Genomic DNA, 7,847 nt, shown 5'->3' with positions numbered 1-7,847 from the left:
TGTGCAATTTAACTTTTTTCATGCAAAGTTATTTACAAATTAAAAAAAATAATAATAATAAAGGAAAAAATGGAGAAGAAAAAAACCTGGTGTGTCCTTGTATCCTCTCCCCAGCCCAGCTTGTGCATCTAGCCCCAGGACATGGGAGCTCTCACCCATTCCAAACCAGCACAGAAATTCCTTGTGGGGAAACTGAGGCACAAATGACCAGCAGTGGGGCAATGGTTACACAGCACCTGTGTGACACAAGGCTGGCTGTGCTCAGTGTCCTGAGTCCTGGGAGCTGTTCCCAACCCTGGGAATAGCCTTCCCTGCAAGAGCAGGGACCTCCTGAGGGTGACTTGGTGTGACTGCCTGGCATTATCCCTCTGCTTATACCATGTGTCCACCTGGTCCTGTAGGTGCTCTGAGGAGCCCAAGTGGTTTCAGAGCCTTTGTGGGTACAGGGCAGCAGGAGGAGCTGCACAAAACTCCCTCTCCAGACCCTGCCTGGGGCTTGTCCAGCTTGGTGCTTTGGACGGACCCACTCCTGCATGTCCCATCCCTCTGACCCTGGGGATACAGCCCTTGCTGTCTCCTCAGCACATGGGGAGCATCCTACCACCTTCTCAGTGATCTACTGGATCCCCTCAGCACCACACACTGCAGCAGCCAGAGCTGCCACAGCTGCTCCCAATCCAGCCAATCTCCACCCAAAATAAGGACTGGACTCACTGGAGAGATTGGCCTTGGCCTGGATGTGCTTCCTCTTGGGAAGGCAGGATGCTGCCCTGGAAATAAGGTAGGGTTAACCCTGTGGGGAAAAGCTTTGGTGTGTTTGATGGGTGTATTTTAGAGGCAGATCTGGGTTTCCCTTTCAGCTTGGGGACCATGAACACCGAAAGGCAATAAGGAATTTCCTGTTCTGTCTTCTCTTCCCCTCACTCCCTGTTGATAGCACTGGGAGAGCTGCTCCCTGCTCTCCCTGGTACTGGTGGTACTTAAGGGCTGCAGAAATCTGGCAAACCCCACTGTCCCTTCGTCCACTTCTTTATTTTGTTTTGCCGGGCACAAACATGTAGTTTCTGTTTTTGAAGTCCCTGGAAAAGAGGAGCCTCCAGCATCCCCATCCTGCCAGGGGACTGAAAAAACCAACCTTGCCAGGAAAAAATATTCCAGCCTGCCAGAGCCAGTTGAGGGGTTTAATGTGAGAAAGGGTGAATATAAAGGAGGCACCAGGCGAGGCCCAAAACAACCTCGTTTTGTTCAGCCTCTGAAAGCAACTGAACCAGCTTGGATGTGAATTTTCTTTTCTTTCAGAGGGATGGTTTGTGGAGGGGTGTGTGTGTGTTTCAAGCAGCACCCTGGAGGTGCAGGAGTGGGGGTGCTCTGGGTGGTGGCATCACTTCCCACGGGCACGGGGGCAGGTGGGACACCGCGGTCCTGCCCACGCCAAGCCCGGGTGTTCTCAGGGCAAGCTCCGTGCCAGGAGGGATGTTAGGGCTCAGCAGCACCAGACCTGCCCGGGCTTGCTGGTGGCAGCGGGGTTGCAGCCTGTGGCTGGGGCTGGTCCAGCCCTGGGGCTGCCCCGGCTCGCCCAGCACACACGCAGTGACCAGTTGGGGACCCCCAAGCTGGCAGTGTCCCCCCTGCTACAAGCAGGCAAAGCATCCTGAATGAAACCCAGAGCACTGCAGAGCTGCCTGTGTTTGGGGGCTTCCACCAGCACCCAGCAGAGCGGGTCTTGGGAAGAACCAAGTTCCAAAACCTCTCTGCAAACTCAGCTTTGCAGCCTCAGCCAGGTCCTTCCCTGACTGGTTATTAAGCACAGGGCAATTATTCCTTTATTATTTATTTCTGCTATTTCCCCAGCCGTCTCCTCATCCATCATCCCTCCCTGATGGGCAAACATTGACACCTCAAACCAATCTCTCCTTCACAGAGGGGGAAAAAAATATACACATAAGCCCTTCTTTTCTCTCCCTTTCTTGCCATGTCTTTCTTTCCACGCCATTGAGTGTGGGGCTGGCATAGAGCCATTCTGGCAACAGCCTGCTTTCACTTGCTAATCATCCTAAATATTGAAAATCAACGCCTAGAATAAACAGCTCAAAGATTGGGGCCATCTCTGCTCTGTTTGGAAATGCTAATCTCGCTGCCTTTTGTTTTCCTTGTGTGGATTTGGTGCCTTGAGTTTGGAGAAGGTCACAGCTCAGGGGTTCTCTCTCCATCCCCAGATTTCTAAAAATTTCCCCCCCTTCTTCGTGAAAAATTCAGCTCATTTTAAGATCCCAGGCTGGGATGGTTGGAGTGGTGAAGGGGGGAAAGGGGGAAACGAGATGGAGGAGAGTAGGGAAAATACTTGCCTTGCATAGCAATGAATGAACCTTCAAAGTTTGGGAAAAAACAGGTTCCCAAACATGCATTCAGGAGTTCACAAGGATGTGAAATCTCTTGGGAACCGCACTCAGACAGGAAAATCTACTTGATACAGCAGGTCCCTGGGGGGAATGGGATGGAGATGACATTGGGGCAGCCTGGCCCTCCTGCAGGGCAAAGTTTTGGGACATCTCAGGGACTTCCTGCCCCTGTGATACCGATTCTTTTTTGAGGGTTTTATATTTGTGGGTCTGGGTGCCCCAGCAAACACCAGAAGCCTGTGCCAGACCCCACAGCAGAACTCCGATGGCTTTGCCTGGAAGGATCAAGCTGGTTGCAAACACCTCCCTGCTGGGATGCAGGGACGCTGGGGGCGGTGGCTTTGAGAAGAGAGGGGAGGGAAAAAGCCCCTGATCACTATTTTTCAGCAGAGACCTTGCACCGCCAGCAGAGCCCTGTGGGACCTGTGGCGTTCCACACCCTGGATGGCTCCCAGCACCCTGATGGGGAAACAGGCAGGGCAGGGCGGTGGGCTGTGGATCAGAACCTGATTAACTAGGAAGCACTTTTGGAGCACACCTGCACCCTGTTTTCACCCTCTGGTCCTGGAGAGCACATCCAGCAAAAGCCCTCTGCGTGTCCCACCTCCCGGAGCTCTGGGATGGGTCAGTGGGCCGTTGCCAGTGGCTGTTCCCGGCTGGCACAATGTGCTGGCAGGCCAGGGCTTGCCTGGAACGGGGGGAGTGGCCGTGGCTGCTCCACAATGCAACAGCCCCTGCGTAAATGCCGTCTCAAGGAGACGCTCGGCATGCTGCCCTTCCTCCTCCTCCTCCTCCTCATCCCCTCTGTCCCCTCAATGCATGCCCAGGTAGGGGGTTGCAGTCCCTCTGGGCTCCTGCTCCCCCAGCCCAGCCTGTGCTGAGCAAAGTGGCCCCTGTGGGCATGGGGGGACACATCCAGCCCCCACAGCAGAGGGGCTGAGCAGCTGGAGCTGTGCCAGAGTCACCTCCTTCTTGGGGAAACCACGTCATGCCAAGGTTGAAACTTGGCCGGTTTGCAAACAAGCACAGAGGCCGTGGGGATTTCTTTACAAAGGCTGTTTTATCAGGTGGTTTATTTCCAGGTTTGGAATGTTAGGACCATCCTGCACCCTGAGATTGTGGTTTGATTTTTTTTTTCACTGTCATCACGACAATGAGAAAATCGCTTTAGAAATCCAAAGCAAGCATTATCCTTTTGTGTCTGACTCCTGGGGATGGTCTTTAAACACCCAAAAATGTTGTAAGCAGGTGCAGGATGCAGGCTCTGCACCCCTTAGACACAGCTCACCTGCTGTGGGCAGAGACAGGCAGCAAAGGCAATCCTTGGGTGAGCAGCTGTATTTGGGGAATGGCCCAATTTGGAGCAATGTGGGCATAAGCCCTGAATATTTGGGGTTTATGGATGGGGCCAGCCAGGATAAGCAGCATGAGGATGTCAGGTATGGATGTATCCCTTGGGATGCTCCTATCCTGTGCATGGGGACCACTGGGCTGGGGGCTGGCACATGCAGCAGGAGGGCTCAGGGGCACTACGAGAGGCGGGTGTTGACCTAGAAATCGCAAAGAATTTGGCCTGGCATTGCGCTGGTGGGCAGTGTGCCAGCCTGGCAGCGAGGGAAGTGCAGCTCTGCTCCGAAACACCGCTCCTATTCCCCGTGCCTGGGCTGGGAGAGGTGACTGGAATCTGCCTCGGGAGCTCTGTGAGCATTTTGAGCTCGCTAGTGTCAAGGAGTGGGATGCTTATTGCTCCTACCAGAGACACTGCTGGATAAGTGTGCCAGGGATTTGGTTCTGCTCCCACCCAGTATGGGGTCCGTGCCAATTCTCAGCTGGGGAACGAACTGGGGGAGCAACCTCGCAAGTGCAGGGAGGAGTAATGCTCCATCCTGGCAGCTTTTGGTTACGAGACACATTAACAGGCAGGAATGTGCAAACATCCAAAGGTCGGAGCTGTGCAAGGCGGCTGTGGTGGCTCCACTTCCTGGGAGTGCAGAAGGCAGAGGCAGGACCCCCATGCCCCGCTGCAGACAGACAGACAGTGGAGGAGGGTCTCCTCTGCATGGGCTTATTTGACCTGCACCCTCAGCAGACCCCGTGGCCTTGCTGAGCAGCTCCTTGCCATCCCTGAGTGAATTCCTGCCCAGGGAATGAGGCCAGCTGCAGCCCTTCATGGCCTCCCCGATCCTGTCACGTGGGGGGACGTGTGCCCGACACCAGCCCACATGGCAAACACCCCCCTTCCTTCCCCAGCAACCTGGCATAGAAAGAAAATGAGCATCATCCCCCAGCCCAGCCTCCAGCTCGCAAAATACAGTGTCCTGTGGTTGCCCTGTCCCCTGGACTGATGCTCCTAGTGCATGCACACACATCCCACCCATCCTAAATGCTGCTGGGAACCTCCTGCTCCAGGGAGGAGAGGAAGGGCTCAGCCATGTGCTGGGTGGGCACCTTGCTGGTCCCAAGGGTGTACCAGCTTCTTGGTGGCCCAGAGGTCTCGGCTGGAGAAGGGGGGCTCTACCCTGTTCCCCCACTAAGTAAACAGTAATGAGGGGAACCTCGTTAATCCTGGTCTTTCATTTACAGAAAGGCATTTAGAGCTGGCTCTGCAGGCAGTTATCAGAGCATAGGAGAGGTTTGCCCAGCAGGACCTTAATTCCCTCTGCAAACAAAGCCAAAGGGAGGGAGAGCACAGCTTGTGTCTGCAATAGATGAATACTTAGGGGGGACTTTTGGGGCCAGCCATGATGGGGTTGATCCCCAGGAACTCCCTCCTACAAGGAGTAGGGAGGGTTGTTGAGGGATTCCTAGATAGGGGGATTGTTTGGGTTCTGTTTCAGGGTGATTCCTGCCATGCCACATCCTTTCACTGGAGCAGCAGGGAAAATGGAGCAGTCAGGGCCACACAGCAAGGACTGGGAAGCTGCAGGAGCCCAAGCACCAACCTTTGCTCCACACAGACCTGGTTTTCGGGGAGCACTGCACATCCCTATGGATGTGTATTGCAATGCTCTGGAGCCAGGTCAGGATCAAAGCGCAGTCAGTGGGGCTTGGGGCGTTACCAGGGAAGCAAAGTCCTGTGGGGGATTTGGGTCCTGTCTCATCCGTTCAAGTTCATGGACATGAAACAGCCAGGGCTGATTCCCAGCCACATCCCATGCCCTGTCTGTGCACACTCACTGTCTCTCCCAGGGGCTCCCCCCTTATAACTTCACCCGGAAGGGAAAATAGGTTCTTGTCAGAAAGCTCAGGGCTCCTGGTTTTTCTGTCTGAAAATTAATTTGGCTAAAGATTAATCGCTTTTTCTATCCAGCTGACCTGAAGGGAGGCAGAACAGGCTGTGCCTGGGAAGGAGATGAGGGCACTGCCGCTGGTGATGATGCTCTCACGTGTTCCAACAGCCCAGGGCACTGGTGGGTCCCACAGCCTGGGACAGCCCTGCAGCTCAGAACGACAATTTTGTAATTTTATGTTAATCCTTGTTGCTCTGTACTCTGAACTCTCTCCTCTTCCTCATCAAATGCAAAACCCTTTTGCAGGCTCCTGGTTGTATTAATCTTGTTTTGCCCTCACTGCCACAGGCTGCATCCTTGCAGGCAGCTCCTGTGGCTTGGGAATGCTGCTGCCCTGTCCCCTCCCCACTGTCCCCCCTGTGCAGGAGCAGGATTAACCCTGCATGCAGGAGGCAAAGACAGGTATAATTAACTTTTTTTTCAATAAAATGACTATTTTTTAATACAGGAACTGTTCCTGGGGTGAGCAGTACAGAGCCACAATGCAAGAGACTGAAAGTCCCTGCTTTAAGAACTACTATTAATTTAATTTATCCAAATCTTGTCAACATTATACTTGGTACAATGACCTTTGCCACCATAAAGCTGGCCAATAGAAATGTGGGTTTGGGGGATACCTGGGTCTTTCCAGTGACTCGCTGCCAAGCCCTGAGCAGGCAAAGCAAACCCCCTCTCTGCCTCAGTGTCCCCACCTGCAAATCAGGTTGGATTCTCTTTTCAATGGCATTTTGGGTGAACAACACCCTGAACACCTTGTCCTTAGAGAGGAGTGACTGTCACGTCCCTCAGGGGCCACTTCCTCATGCCTGTGGTGGTGAAAACTCCCGTTGCTGAACAATAGGGTCATGAAGGTGTTTGAACCCCATGGTCTCCACATCCCAAAGGCGTTGGGCTCTGATCTGATCCTGTGTGTTGGAGTTCAGGGCACTGGGACCAGCTTGGTGTTGTTACAGTAAAATCAAAAGTGAGCAATTCAGATCTATAGAAAGCCCTGTGAGACTCAGCTATGAGCCAGAGGCAGCAAAGAGCTCAGCTGCTGCTGGCTGATAAGGAGGAGGTTTGGTCCCCAGGAATTCACATAGTAAGAATTCACAAGACTCTGCAGGTGCATGAAAACAGCCAGAATGAAATAATACAAACATGGGACTTGTGAGAGATGGGTTTTAACCAACTGAAGTATCTGGCGTGGTGGTGTGTAACTCTTTTAGCCAATAAGCTGTAGTCCTAACCCTATATAAACTGTGTGCTTCGTGTAACAAAATGTCTTCACTATGAATCTCATAGATTGTGGGAAGTCCAGTTCCTCCACTGTTTATTTTTAGTTTACTTTAGCTTGGCTGGGCAAATGCTGTAAAAATCACAGAATCACAGACTATTCTGAGTTGGAAGGGACCCACAAGGATCATTGAGTCCAGCTCTTAAGTCAATGGCCCACATAGGGGATTGAACCCATGATCTTGGCATTATTACAACCAAGTTTTACCCCACAGGTCGTTTATTAACACACTCCACCCGAGGGAATGCTGCACTGAGGATGCAGCCCGTGTTGGCTGCATTTTCCACCTGCTGTGCCCATGCTGAGAGTGAAAAATCCCTTCTGCAGGGGAGAAAAAGATGCTTTTCCCCCTGGTGGAGTGGGAGGCAGGAGTTGACTCAGCATTCCTCCACGGCCACCGCTGTGTCACTGCGGGGCTCTGGCGCGGAGTCCTCGCGGCCCGTGGGGCGGGAAGAGTGGCGCGGCCAGGCAGCTCCGGCGGGAAGGAGACCGGGATTGTCCTGGAGCTGCCGTTCCACCAGCTGCACCCACTGCCGGGAAAACAGCCAGGGATGTGTCAGGGGGGCACTGGCAGCCCAGAGGTCTTTGTGTCCTTCTGCTCCGTATTTGAACACACGTTAAAACTGCAGCGATTCTGCCCTTTCTTTTTCAGTTTTAACTGAAGTAACTTTGTCTCTTTATATCTGGCCAGAAGCCATTTATTTTTTTTTCTGCTGTTTCCTCTTGGATGTAACGTTACACCTCACGTTTGCAGAGTCCAGCAGTTTTTGTATGATGTGTTGGTGGACTTTTTGTGCATTGATCACTCCTTAGCATCCCACACAGCAACTGTGGGGTGGGTGCCTCTGTCCCACTCACCCTCTTTGCTCTGAGGGATCTGTC

Source organism: Pithys albifrons, chromosome 19 (genome assembly GCF_047495875.1).
Source record: "Pithys albifrons albifrons isolate INPA30051 chromosome 19, PitAlb_v1, whole genome shotgun sequence".
In the NCBI taxonomy this organism is placed as follows: Eukaryota; Metazoa; Chordata; class Aves; order Passeriformes; family Thamnophilidae; genus Pithys; species Pithys albifrons.
This window is presented reverse-complemented; position numbering follows the sequence as displayed.